The sequence below is a fragment of the Pinus tabuliformis genome, chromosome X (assembly GCF_031772625.1).
Source record: "Pinus tabuliformis cultivar Carrire ecotype Pingquan chromosome X, CPIR1, whole genome shotgun sequence".
NCBI lineage: Eukaryota > Viridiplantae > Streptophyta > Pinopsida > Pinales > Pinaceae > Pinus > Pinus tabuliformis.
Genome location: NC_142308.1, coordinates 96,067,210 through 96,082,217, shown reverse-complemented (window position 1 = coordinate 96,082,217; position 15,008 = coordinate 96,067,210).

The window sequence follows — 15,008 nt, the reverse complement described above, 5'->3', positions numbered from 1 at the left end:
ATTGTGCAAGGGTTACCCATCAAACTTGTGATTTCAATAAATTCCTATCGGATTTTAGAGAAATTAGGCCGGAAAAATCCATCGGAAAAGCTTCTAAAAAGTCGCACTAAAGACAACTCGGTTCAAAATAATGGGTAGTCCTACCCAATGTCACATGATTCGAGTTCGAGTAGTGGGTAGTCCTGCCCAATGTCACATGGTTCTAGTTCAAATTCAAGTTTGATAACGATAAAGTTCGATCCAAATTCAAATTTGTTTATGAAATTTGGATAAAATTCACCATTAAGTTCGTGGAATTTTATATATATAAGTTTTTTATAAATATAAATTATATTAATTTATATTATATAATATACTAAAAGTATTAATTTATAACATATTTTCTTGTTGAATTGAGGCTTCTGTGATCCATATCAAATTTATGAGAGACTTTTCGGCGAAATCACATGATATTTCATTTGTCGACGCGTTTCGAACCAACCAGTGTGGTTCATCGTCAAGACAAGTTGAAGAATCAGATCCAGCATTGCATGTTAAATAGTCCCAGCAGAACCTCCAACGGTTATAATCCTAGACCACGCAACGGCTATATATGACAGGGGACAGTTAGACGGACCAGGGGTATAAAAATAAGTTAATTTCATAGCTAGTTAGTTATATTATTATTAAACTAAAAGTCAAAGGGACAAATAATTATCCTAGGGGTTTTAAATATATATATAAATAATAAATTAATTTTAAAAGATTATTAAGTAGATAGTTAGTTATAAAAAGTATTAACTAATTAATAAAAATATATAATATAAATATTAGAATAAGTCAAGTGTTAGAAAAAATAAGATTTTAAATATTCATATTTAATTAATTGTCACATTAACCTAGAAGTATTTAACTAATTTAATTGTTTATATGAATTTACCTAAAGGCCTTTACTATTTTATGAAATTTTTATTTATATATATATATATATAAATATAATTTATTTATTTATTTATTTACTTATTTTTTATCATTCATACATACATATATAAAATTATTAAGATAATAGTTAGTATAAACAAAATTAAAATGATAGACTAAGTCAAGAGTTGGAAAGAAAATAGTATAATTAATCGTTTATCTTAATTGTTAGAATTAACATATGATTAAATTGAAAAGAAAAAAAAAGGACACGAACAAGCCAAAAAAACGAGGGAGGGGAGGAAGGGAAGAAAACGACTAGGAAGAGAGTGTTGGGACCGGAAGAGAGTGCTGGGACCCAGCAACTACTAATCTTCCAGCCATCTTCTCTATTGAGATTGCTCAGCCTTTTTTCAATCTCAAGGGCTTCCCTAAATTTCTGACGATGGAATTGGGAAACTCTAGCAATCACACTAGCCTCCTCAATACACACATGATGCTTGGTTCTTTCTGCATGTTCAGCTAAAGCGGAAGATTTGGTTCTCCTGTGTTTAAGGTCAGTTGCATGTTCACTAATCCTTTGATTAATGGAGCGACCAGTCTCACCAATATAGGGGGTCCCACAGGAACAAGGGATAATATATACCCCTTTCATATCCTTACACTAATCAAAAAATTAGTGAGCATGCAGCTGACCTTAATCACAAGAGAACCAAATCTTTCGCTTTAGCTGAACATGCAGAAAGAACCAAGCATCATGTGTGTATTGAGGAGGCTAGCGTGATTGCTAGAGTTTCCCAATTCCATCATCGGAAATTTAGGGAAGCCCTTGAGATTGAAAAAAGGCCGAGCAATCTTAATAGAGAAGATGGCTGGAAGATTAGTAGTTGCTGGGTCCCAGCACTCTCTTCCTAGTCGTTTTCTTCCCTTCCTTCCCTCCCTCTTTTTTTGGCTTGTTCGTGTCCTTCTTTTTTTTTTCAATTTAATCATATGTTAATTCTAACAATTAAGATAAACGATTAATTATACTATTTTCTTTCCAACTTTTGACTTAGTCTATCATTTTATTTTTGTTTATACTAACTATTATCTTAATAAATTTATATATATATATATATGAATGATAAAAAAAAAAGTAAATAAATAAATTATATATATATATATATATATATATTTATAAATAAAAATTTCATAAAATAGTAAAGACCTTTAGGTAAATTCATATAAACAATTAAATTAGTTAAATACCTCTAGGTTAATGTGACAATTAATTAAATATGAATATTTAAAATCTTATTTTTTCTAACACTTGACTTATTCTAATATTTATATTTATTAATTAGTTAATACTGTTTATAACTAACTATCTACTTAATAATCTTTTAAAATTATATATATATATATATAAAACCCCTAGGATAATTATTTGTCCCTTTGACTTTTAGTTTAATAATAATATAACTAACTAGCTATGAAATTAACTTATTTTTATACCCCTGGTCCGTCTAACTGTCCCCCAGTCATATATAGCCGTTAGTCAATATAGCCGTTGCCTGGTCTAGGATTATAGCCGTTGGAGGTTCTGCTGGGACTATTTAACATGCAATGCTGGATCTGATTCTTCAACTTGTCCTGACGATGAACCACACTGGTTGGTTCGAAACACATCGATAAATGAAATATCATGTGATTTACGCGGAAAAGTCTCTCATAAAACATATTTTTCTCTCGAGAATGGATAAAATAAATAGTGTCATTCATCCTCCTCGATTCCATTAGAAGAGTTTGAGATTTTAACCATAACTTATCAAATTTAACCCAGATCCCCAACTCGGGTGCAATTTGTAGATTCACAATTAGACCTATAACTCAACTAGACAATTTGTGTGCAATTTTAGCCTAGAAATACAACTTTGTGCCATTTTATTTGCAACCAGTAATTTTCTCACATGTTTGTGCCAATTGGCCTCGAACCAAATGAACTATTTTATTTCCTGTAACTTGCTCACTTGGGGTTTTTTTTCTATGGCAACTATTGCTTGGCCTCAAACATAAGAATTTTTATGTGTGTAGCCTGATTTCAAGAGCTTAACGTATGGTTCGAGTTGCCCAGTTTCAAGAGCATATGATTCAAGTGGACCATCAACTTTTTATGCATTGCTCGCAGTTGTCGCTTGGCTTCGAACATAAGAATTTTTATGCCCCGTAACCTGCTCGCCCAAGGTTTTTTTGCATTGCTTGGCCCTCGAACCTAACAAACTTGAATGAATTTCTATAGATTTCCTAGAGTTCACCAAATTTTGAATCTCATGGTTCAATTTCAGCAAACCCTATGACATAGGTCCTACCTACTTGACCAAATAAATTAAAATAGTTTTATTGAATATATTGAAAAATAAATATATATATATATATATATATATATATATATAAACAAATAATCCAATTAAAAAATAAAAATATGTTTAACTCAATCAACAACAACATAGAATTAATCCAAAGTCTGCCACTGTGGCAGTCTACCCTCAATCTAGCGAAAATTTGAGTAAGCAAATGAGAAGTTAGAATGGAGAGAAGTTTTATATCAAATGAAGACGCACTTAAGCAAGTGGGTCATTAGATCTTAGATACAGGGACTACAAGAACTTGGAACACCAAATATATGCAAACAATTAACATTTGTTGCCAACTATAACACACCCAACCCTTCCTTTCTCATTAGATGAATGGAGTAAAGTAAGAAAAAAATTCAGTTGCCTTTAACTGAGCGCTTCATCCAAACCAACGAGGTCAAATCCTAGTTGAAACCTCAGAATTACAGTGAGAAATTACGAATGGATATAGTCGCAAACTATTATGGGCCCCCTCCATCCAATCCTGCGACCCTAGGTCCCCGGAACGCTTATAAAATTTCAATTAAAAATCCCTTAAAGGGTTCCGACCTTTCGACTAAAGTTCCCAGACCTATGTGGTGGTGGACCAACCCTCTAACCAATAACATGCCGCATTTGAGTGGGCCCATATCCACAACCTTCCGACGTCATCCCGCTACCTCGAAACACCTAGCACTTAAAAAAAAACTCAATTCAAAAATAGTTACGAGATTCCAGAATGGCCACGTAACCTTTACACCATTATCCCGCCAATTTGCTCACTCCCATACGAGCCCCACAACCTCGGTGCTTTATTAAAATAACCTATGGGCTAACAGTCTTGGGTAGCAGAGAATTTCTCTGTTAACCCGTGCTTCATCAACTAACGATCCTTGGGACCCACAACCTTTAAGAATTTCAATTAACAAATGGTTGTTGGGTTTCCGACCCTATGGGCTTTGTTCTTGCTCAAGGAAATCCCATAACCCTTTTAGATAGGCTTATGGGCTTTCGAGCTAACCACTTCTGTCCCCTCCTCCCAACTAATGGATCCAGGTAACGAAAATAAGTTCTTGTCACTGTCTTTTGACAGTCCCTGACCCCGACACTATTTAAATTTGACTCCACAATGCTTAATTGCAACAACTTACGGGATATGGTCCTTCTTAGACTTCCAACCTTCCGACTTAACAGTTCCAAGTAACAGGGAAATTCCCATTTCTATCTTTTGATAGTCCCAACCCCGCTGATATTTAAATTTGACTCCCCGATGCTCAATTGAAACAACTTACGAGATTCGAGGCTTCCAAACTTTCCAGCCATATCATCACGCTCATGACCAATTGTGTAAAGGGGAAATTTGGCCCCGCCAATAGGAAGCTTTTCTAGTTTAGGGTTTTGACCATCTAAGGGATAAGGATATTCGTTCCTTCCTACAAATTCAAGGCTTTGCTCCTTTGTGCCACAATGAATCCTTCCCTATCATTTCCGCCATGACTTGGTCAAGGGACTTCGGCTCTGCCTCATGCAATGTTTCAGACGAGGATCTATTTAATCTCCCCAGAGACAAGCTCTGCCACTGAACAGGCCTCCTTGATCCAATCTCCTCGACCATGGCTCTATTTTAGTAGTTCGGTAGACTTCCAAGTCTGCATCAAAGTTACCCCTCTTGAGCTTGTGTGATAGATTCTTCAATGTGTCCTCAGCTTGTGGGTCTTCCCTGTCCTTAGGTAGGGAATTCCACGTATGGCGACGTAGGCACTCTTGTGTCTATTTCCTTATCCGAATTGGATCATTATATTGTTTGTCATCCATCTCGATGCATTTGGAGTGGAAAAAGTGGAGGAATTAGCTCACGGGACCATTTTTACCGGCGAGATCCTGTTTGGCAAAACAAGGTCTGAAACCTTTCGAGAGCGTTTTGAGGCATCAAATGATGTTTTTTGGGGGGTAAACTTTCGCGCTTAAGCGCATAGCTTTTCATGTTATTCTACACATAGAGACCTTTCCAACAGCACAAGAAGTGCGTCAATCAGAGTCCGTATGCAAAACTTATGCCACTCAGAAGTTGATCTTCCGGTTTTCACACCTATAGTTCGGGAGGATGTCGCATCAAGCCCCATTATTCATGGAAAAAGGGCTAGCCACGTGTTTTTGATGTAAAAGACTCTAGTAGAGTCTATTTTGTAACTCTAGTTAAGAGTTGATGCTGTCAAACTTAACCACTAGTAGGCTATCGGGTTGTATTATAACTAGGCCACTAGGAGGAAGAGGCATTCCATTCTTTCAAGAGAGTTTTGTTCCGTAGCTTAGCAAAGATATCCAAGAGAGATAGGAGGTATAGCACACAGAGATGATATGTGCATTGTAGCATCCCACAGGCCACAGGAATTACTTCTTTGTACCTGCAGTCATATTTCCAGACAGAGAAAGATAGCAAAGCGACCTCACCTTCCAGCTGGGTTTTCTCTCAAAAGGGTTTCCCAGAGAGCATATATTATTTCTTGTGTGCGTGTGTGCTTATTTTGTCATTCTCTACTTTGTTGTATTATTTCCATTCGCATGCATGCACTAATTACAGTTAAATCCACAGATCTTAAAGTTTAATAAACTGTAATAGTGTGAATTTTCAGAGTTTTAATATAATATTGTTAGATCTGTTGTGATGAACTGTCTAGTGGAATACCCATGGTAGTTTACGGATCACTACCACACACCATGTCGAGCATGTAAGCAGTTCTATAGTACCACACAGAGCATTTCAGTGCCTCACTGACAACACTAAGACTCCAATGGAAAATATCCAACTTAATGAGAATGCAAGGTTGAAGGCCATTTAGGTAAAGTTGATGGGCTCAATTAGCCTTAGGGGAACTTCCCTCAACATTAATGTGTTGCTTGCCATGTGGCACAGCAACTTGTAACTTGGTAACAACGACTGTAAGAAAATACATACCTACTACGTGGGGGTCTTTCATGTAATTGTTTCATATTAATAAATTGGGTTTCTGAGCCCACTGTTTTCAAGTTTTTATTCAAGCTTCTGTTGCAGCCTGCGTCAAGGCGTTATATTCCTTGGTTGCTTACTTATTTACTACTTTCAATATAGCTAAGCATTTATTCAAAGTAATGTTCAACTCAAGGATGTAGCATAGCCTTGATTATCATGTGGTTCGTTTTCACATTTATGCATCAGATGTTGTGGGTTCACCATTAGCATATTACCACACAACATTTTGCTTTCAGATTCCACACATACATATAAATAATCAACACATATGTCAGTGACATATCCCCACCAAGATGCCCCACATATGTAAGCATTAACAACACAAATGCAATCCTTGGATCCAGAACCATTGCCAACAATAGTGCAACATGGTTCATTAAAAGGTAAATAAGCATACACAAATACTTATCTTTGAACTTGCAAAGCAACTGAGTCTGGGACAAGGGCTCTCCACCCAACCATAGACAGTTGTAGCCACGTCTACTTGCAGTTGTCACCTTCGAGCTAGATTCCAAAGTCTGAGGGGGGTGCTTACTCAAGGGATTAAAACACCAACTACCAACTGAAATAGGGACTCCAAAGGACCTCCTTCCCCAATTGCACTAGTTGACTGCTACTTTGCACAAAGGGAGTCGAGAGGCACTCCACCTCACTCCCACATGCACACACAATGATTCACCCCCTTCTAGGGAGTCCAAAATCCACTGTAATTGATCCAGGAGGCTCCAGAGAGACACACGGGACAAAGATGGCCCAAAAATCAAAGTGTTTGAATTATGCTCGAACAAGGACCAGATCGAAGACCTCGTCGTCCTGATCGTGGTGGTGCAAATGACTCGTCGAACTGAGCTCGTATGCGAAAAATAGAGCTCTTCAAAGTTTGACATGATAGGGGAAAAGTGGGGCCCACAGCATGCCACATGGCATCCCAGTAAGAAAATGAGACCCACATGGCAGCCCATCAGCCATTGACACGTGGCATTCTCTCATTTGTCTCATAAACTGGCATAAGAGATAAAAATCATGGGAAATGGTTAAATTAATAACCATATAACAAAATGTTGTTTAATAGTTATTAATAACTATATAAACAAATCGCAATCGCCCCTTTAAACCCCAAAAATCACATTAAGACATGGTTTCGGGATCAACGGCAAAAAACCCCGCCGAACCCTTTTTAACCAGTTATCACAATAATCGCATGAATATATATATGTATATGGGATTGGGATCGACGGCAATAACTTCCGCCGAACACTCCTCCATATATCCCGCATATATATTATGCCATATATATATTGACAGCCCAACCAAACATATATATATATATATATATATATATAGATATATATATATATATTGCCGATATAAAATCGTCGCGCCGATCGCCGATATATATATCGTCGTCCGCCGATATATATATCGTCGTCCGCCGATAAGAGCGATTGTAGACGTGGAAATCGACGACATCCCGGATAAAGCGCCGATATATGTGCAATCGTAACTGCCGATCGCTGATATGGATATCGGCGGGACCTCATATTTCGCGCTGATATAAGCGGCGGTCCTTGTGCCGATATCCGATATGGATATCAGCAGGACCTCATATTTCACGTCGATGTAAGCACCGATCCTTGTTCCGACCGCCGATTGCGATGTATATGCGCCGATATATGTTACTGCTGATAATGGATTAATGCGGAGTTTAAGGGGCGGGGAACCCAAAGCGGACCCAACCCCTATTTCAAACAAATTTGTGGTTAAAAAGTTATATAGGGGAAGAGGCGGGATTTGATCTCCCAACCTCTCCGTAACCATAAGCCTCTTTTACCATCAGGCCAACGGCCTATTCGTTGGAAAATCCGCCGATGAGTTTGTATTTAAACTCAGAATTTTCCCTCTGTACGTAGTTCGAGGAGGAGGAGAGAGACTATAGGCACAAATTTCGAGGCAGAATGCAGGCATGAATTTCAAGGTAGTAGATTAATTAATATTTTAATGCAGGAACCATGAATTTTGCAGGAGGGCAAAATTCTCACTTTGTCAGAATTTGACAAGTTTTATATGGTTTTTACACCTCTCATCGCCACGAACACCATGGTGCTATTTGTTTCTTCATCAGAGGTCTGAATTTTCCAGTCAGTTCCATAATGCACATGGAACCATGATTTCAGCAAAAACATGGAGCGGAACCATGAGCCATGAAATTTTCCCAAGGAGGTAAAATTTTGACATTTCAGAATATAGTCAAGTTTATACTTGTTTTTCATGGTTTTCCATAGGGATCACAATGGAGCGATCAGATTCAACATCTAAGTTGTAGAATTACAGTCCATCCATGGAACAGAATCTTTGAGGAATCCTGGGGGAATCTAGAAGATTCCTTGAGCCCAGAATTCTCAACTTCTCAAAATTCGAATTTTGGACAATCGATTCAACACTACTCAACACCACAAATCTAATGGTGTCTTCAGATTTCTTATTCTCTTATTTCTTCTTCTAGTCACTTTTCTAAGTGCCAGTGCAGATGTCCACATTCATGTGCGAGCAGCCATCTTCAGGAGATTGATGCCTTGAGAGCAATGGTTCGAGCAGCTTCAGCAGTGAGACATCCGCTTCTTCAGCCCTTGGTTGTGAGGTATATGATGTGTTCATGTGCTTCTTCTTTCTACATTATGTTGTACAGATCCATGATTGATGTTGATGCAGGACTTGTTAATTTCATGTTGTCATGATTCCTTGCTTCATTTTATGTGGAATCTTTCTATGTGATGTAATTTCTGTCATAACTCTTAATGTTATGTTTTGAGATCCCTTGTTGTATGTTGTTGGGATACTCTTGTTGTCGTCATGCATGTGTTTTGCTTTGACATCCCTTTTGTGCCATGTTGGCGGGATGCGCACCATGCTTGTTTTTGTGTCATACTGATAGGAGTCTTTTGATAGAGAGTTCTAGTTGTGGAACATCTCCTAGAGCCACTCCTGCGTGAGGGCATTCTTCCTTGTATAATCGAGACATCATCTCTATGTACATCACCTTATTGACAACACATAATGCAACGGCCTATACCATCTTGACACCGGGGCCCGGAGACGTAGTCCCTCCTGGACGAACTCCGTTATCAACGTCTTGTTTTCATGTGTTGATGATTGATATGTTCCTCTTCTTTACAGTCTGCAGCTGTATTTGTTAATGTTATTTTAAAATGCAATTTTAACACATCACGAAAGTAAAAGGTCTTGGAAAGGTCCTTCCTCACACTCGGACCTGGATCAGTAATTATAACACATTAACCACAAGCCTTCAGTCTGGCCTTCCTTTAGTGCTTCTCTAGGATGGTCTCTTCCCAAGTTGTTACAGGGATCTAGAGTCTGTTATCTCAACCCACAACCTCCAGGCGACCCAAGTCATTGCAGGGCTCCAGAGATTCCATCCAAACCCACAAGTTCAAGGGACCCAAGTTGTTATAGGGCTCTAGAGATTCCATCCAAACCCAAAACCTCCAGGGACCTAAGTTGTTACAGGGCTCCAGAGACCTTTGTCTCAACCCACAGCCTCCAAGGACCCAAGTTTTTATAGGGCTCCAGGGATCATATCTCAGCCCACAGCCTCCATGGACCCCAAGCTATTATAGGCTCCAAAGACTATCAACTCTACCCACAACCTCTAGGGACAGAGAATCAAACCCCTTCTTTTATCTTCTCTTCGACGCTGCCTGTTGAAATATCTCACGGGATTTCTAGTTCCTCCTTCTTTGTCTACCTCCCTGCTTGCCTCTCCCTTATTTTTCCAAAAAATAAGGTCTTTGCTTCACTTGTTGTGTGAAAAATCCCCTAGGTTCTCTCCTACGTGATTTCTCTAATCGGGTTTTCTTAGTGTCCCCCCCTGAATGGTGCCTTCTCTCCTTTTTCGTGCTTCTTGCATGTGCATGCATTTACTATCACGTCATTATTTCCTGGTATTTTGCAGCCCCTTCACAATACTTTGTCCTCTTTTCTTGTGGTTGCTTCTAAAGCAACATGGACCTAAGTACTCTCTCTTACAACCCATTAAATTTCAAGAGCTAATTCATTAATTCATGGACCAACCAACCTTTATCGGTTGTCATGCAATTCAGGTTTATTTATCTGCACAAGAAACCATAGCATCCCATGCAAACAATCCTCCTCCCTAGCTTTAGAATTTGTGTCCCTTTGACTCAATCCCCTTTTCTTTCTTTTTTTCAAATATTGTATAATATTTACAATGCAATTTATACAACACATATTGTTTCTTGGATCTTTATACACACATCTCTATACAATATTTACAATTATACACGCTTTAACCATCAAACAAGAAGGGATAATTAACTTTCATGGAATCATCCATTTCCCATGTGGCCTCCTCTGGCCCAAAGTGCTTCCACTACAACTTCACTTGCTTTATGGCTTGATTCCGGAGCATGAGACTTCTCCAGTCTAGAAGGCACATTAGCTTTTGTTAGAACTCTCCCTCTGGTTCAACCTGTAGCACAGACTAATCAGTCACATTATTAGAATCATGTACATACCTTTTAACTAAAGAAACATAGAACACATCATGAACTCTAATTGATGGAGGTAAAGCCAACATATATGCTACTGGTCCGATTCGTTCAAGGATTTCAAATGGTCCACAATACCCCGGTGCTAACTTGGCACGTGTCCCCATCCTTAGGGAATTTTTCTTGGGTTTAATTCTTAGGTAAACATGCTCTCCAACTTGGAACTTTTTGTGTACCCTATGCTTGTTTGCATAGATTTTATGTCTATCTTGTGCCACATTCAAATTTTGCTTTATGATCTAAACTTTTTTTTCTATATCCTTAAGCATATCATGTCCTACATGGACTCTGTTAAATAGATCACTGCAACTAATAGGAGTGTTGCAACTCCTGCCATACAATGCCTTAATGAGGCTCATCTTTATGGACTCTTGGTGTCCATTATTGTATGCAAATTCCACAAGTGGAAGATGTTCTTCCCATTTCTTGGGTTGGCATCACATACATCTTTAACATGTCCTCAAGGATCCAATTGATCCTTTCTATTTGCCCATTTGTTTGTGGATGATAGGTTGTACTAAATGCTAATTTTGTTCCCAATCGTGCAAATAGTTCCTTCAAAAACCTGGAAGTGAACCTAGCATCTCTATCTAACACAAACTTCTTGGGGATGCCATGTAACCTCACAATCTCCTTTATGAGGATTTGTGCTATGTCACTAGCATAATTGGTGGATTTGACTGCCATAAAATTATCTACCTTGCTAAGCTTATCCACCACTACCATGATTGCATCATGTTGCTTAGATGTTTTGGGCAATCCTAAAATGAAATCCATAGAAATCACCTCCTAGTTCCATTATGGAATAGGGATAAGCTGCAACAATCCTGTGGACGTTTGCACTCGGCTTTTACCTCTTAGCATTCTATGCATTTTGATATGAAATCTGCCACTTCCTTCTTCAGATTCAACCAGTGATAGTAATTTCTAATGGCTGTAACGGTATTTTGATACCCTGAGTGGCCTAAATAAGGCTTAACATGGAACTCTTTCATTATTTGTCTTTTCATTTCATCATTGTTAGGCACATAAATTTTACCTTTGAATATGACTTAGTCATCCTCATTAAGGTGATATCCCTCATCCTCACTACTTTGTCACAACCTTTGTTTTATTTGTTGGAATTCTCATCCTGTTGTCTAGTGCTTTTGATTCTTTCTTCCAAATCTGTTGCATATGAACTTACGGTTGCCAAGTGATTTACTTGGATTCTTCTGCTCAAAGCATCAACAACCTTGCTTTCCTTACCTTTTATGTACTTAATTTCAAAGTCAAATTCGTTGAGCATGGCCAACCATCTTGTTTGCCTAGCATTCAACTTTGGTTGTCCAAACAAATATTTGATCCTATTATGGTCTGATATGAGCATAAACTTCCTTCCAAGGAGGTAGTGCCTCCACATTTTTAAGGCATGAGTGATGGCAGCCAATTCTAAATTATGTGTCACATAATTTTCTTCATGTTTATTTAAATTTCTAGACTCATAGCACACGACTTGCCCTTCCTGCATTAAGACTCCACCGAGTCCCTCTTTGCAGGCATCTATACACACCATAAAATCCTTGTCAAGATTTGCAATTCTCAGCACTAGCGCACTGGTGAGCAATCGTTTTAACTGCTCAATTTTTTTTGCGCATTGTGCCATCCACTCAAATCTTTTCCTTTTTCTCTACAAGGATGTAATGGGATGGCCTATCTTGGAGAAATTATAAATAAAAATCTTGTAATATCCTGCCAATCCCATGAATGATATAACCTCATCCACGTTCTTTGGAGTTGGCCACTCCTTTATGGCTTTGATCTTTTCAGGGTCCACTGATATGCCTTCCTTAGAGATGATGTGCCCTAAGTAATGTATTTGTGACTGGAAGAATTCACACTTGCTAAGATTTGCATAGAGCTTATGTTCTCTCAACAATTGTAACATTGTAGCCAGATGATTTTCATGTTCTTCTTCCGTTTTTTAATAAACCAATATGTCATCAACAAACACAATGACGAACTTGTCCAAGTAAGGATGTAACACTCCATTCATCAGGCACATGAACGTGGTAGGGGAATTAGTAAGCCCAAAGGGTACCACTATGAATTCATAGTGTCCATGTCTTGTCTTGAAAGCAGTTCTATGAATGTCTTCCTCCTTGATTCTTACTTGATGGTAGCCCAACCTCAAGTCAATTTTGGAGAAAATTGTTGCTCCCCTTAATTGATCAAAGAGATCATCAATCCTTGGTAGTGGGTACTTTTTCTTAATGGTTACCTTATTCAGTTGTCAATAATCAATGCATAATCTAAGGGTTCCATCTTTCTTCTTTACAAATAATATTGATGCTCCCCAGGGAGACACACTTGGCCTTATGTAGCCCTTGTCAAGCATTTCTTTCAGTTGTAGTTTTAACTCAACCAACTCTGGGGTGCTCACCTTATATGGATCCTTAGATGTTGGTGCTGCCCCAAGTATCATCTCAATAGAAAATTTTCTCTCTCTGTGATAAGGAAATCCAGGGGCATCCACTAGAAAGATGTTCACATACTGTTGCAAAAAAGGTACTTTAGAAGCAATTCAACTTCCTTATCTTTTGTTTCTATGTCAACTTCCTCATTCTTGGAAACTTGTACTGCAAACAATGTGCATCCTTTTCTTCTACTGTGTTTGGCTTGCATAACAGTGATCAACCTCACTAATATGAGATTTTTCCTACCTTGCAACACTCTTTTTGTTCCATGCTCATCTAAGCATTCTATTGCTTTTTCATAGCAATCTACCTTGGTCTGGTGTAAGTACAACTAGTCCATGCCAAGTAATATGCCATACACAACCAATCGTAACACATTCAAGTCGGTTGTTATGGGCATGCCACTGAGTTCAAATACACATGACTTTACCCAATGGTTGATTCTTCTCCTCGTTCTCGTTGCCAATGAACCAACCAAGGTTCTTGATGCAATTCCTTGTCCAATCCACACTTCTCAACAAGCTCTAGGTTGACATAGCTATAATTAGAGCTTGGATCAATGAAAATAGAAATTACTTGCTCTTGTAGCTTAGCTTCCATCTCAATGATGGATGTTTGGTGATCTGTTTGACAGTTGTCCACTGCTGTGTAAATTCTTGGCTTACTCTGAGTTACTTCACCTACTGTGCTTGCCTCCTGGGTGTGGTAAACCTTTGGTCCGACCTCCTGTTGATGTGGATAGTCCCTCTTGTGGTTCCCACCACAAGTCCAACACTTGTGTGGTTCCCGGCCTTCAAACTTGGGTTGTGTTAACGGTAGTTGCTACACATTTTTCTTAACAACAACATTGGTTCTTTACTGAAAATGCCTTGTCTAAGTTGGGTGTTTCCCCTCTTTCCTTTCTGAGTTTTTATTGGGCCAATTCCTCTTATGTCCAATGTTATCTTTGGCCTACCAATTACTTTTAATATCAGGCCTGCATGTTGATTCTTCCTAGCTGTGTTCTAATTTCTTGATATCATCCTTCAGGGTTTGAGGTTCTAACAATTCAATTTTATCTTTGAATATCATAAGCAACCCGCTTATGAACTTCTGAATTTTGGCTTTCTTATCCTTGAGATATGGTACATACCTCAACAATTCCAAAAACTTGGTGACATACTCATCACTGGTTAACTAATCCATTTTGAGTTAATGAAACTTTTTGCCTTTATTATCATAGTAGCGTTTAAATAGGTATTTCTATCTTAAAAGCTTCTCAAACTCCTCCGAGGTCAAATATTTCTCAATAATGACTTTAACATTCTGCAAGTCCTCCCACCATATGTCGACTTCTCCTTTTAAGTTGTAAGAAGCAACTATAACCTTCATATTCTCATAATAGTCATGTATTCTAAAAAAAATCTTCACCCCTGGCAACCATGCTTTTGCGTCCTCTTATTTATTCATATCCCCATCAATTGTAGGTGGCTTTTCCTTCTTAAATTCTTCAGACATATGCTCTTTTTCTTTGCTTGGTGATTGATGGGCTTCTAAATTAGATATAAATTAAGGCCCATGCCTCTAAATTAAACATAAATTAAGGCCTATGACCATCCTTCAACACATTAAACCTCTCTTTTTGCATTAGATAATGTATTTTTAACTTTAATATATTCATTAGGAAGATTTATGAATAATTGCA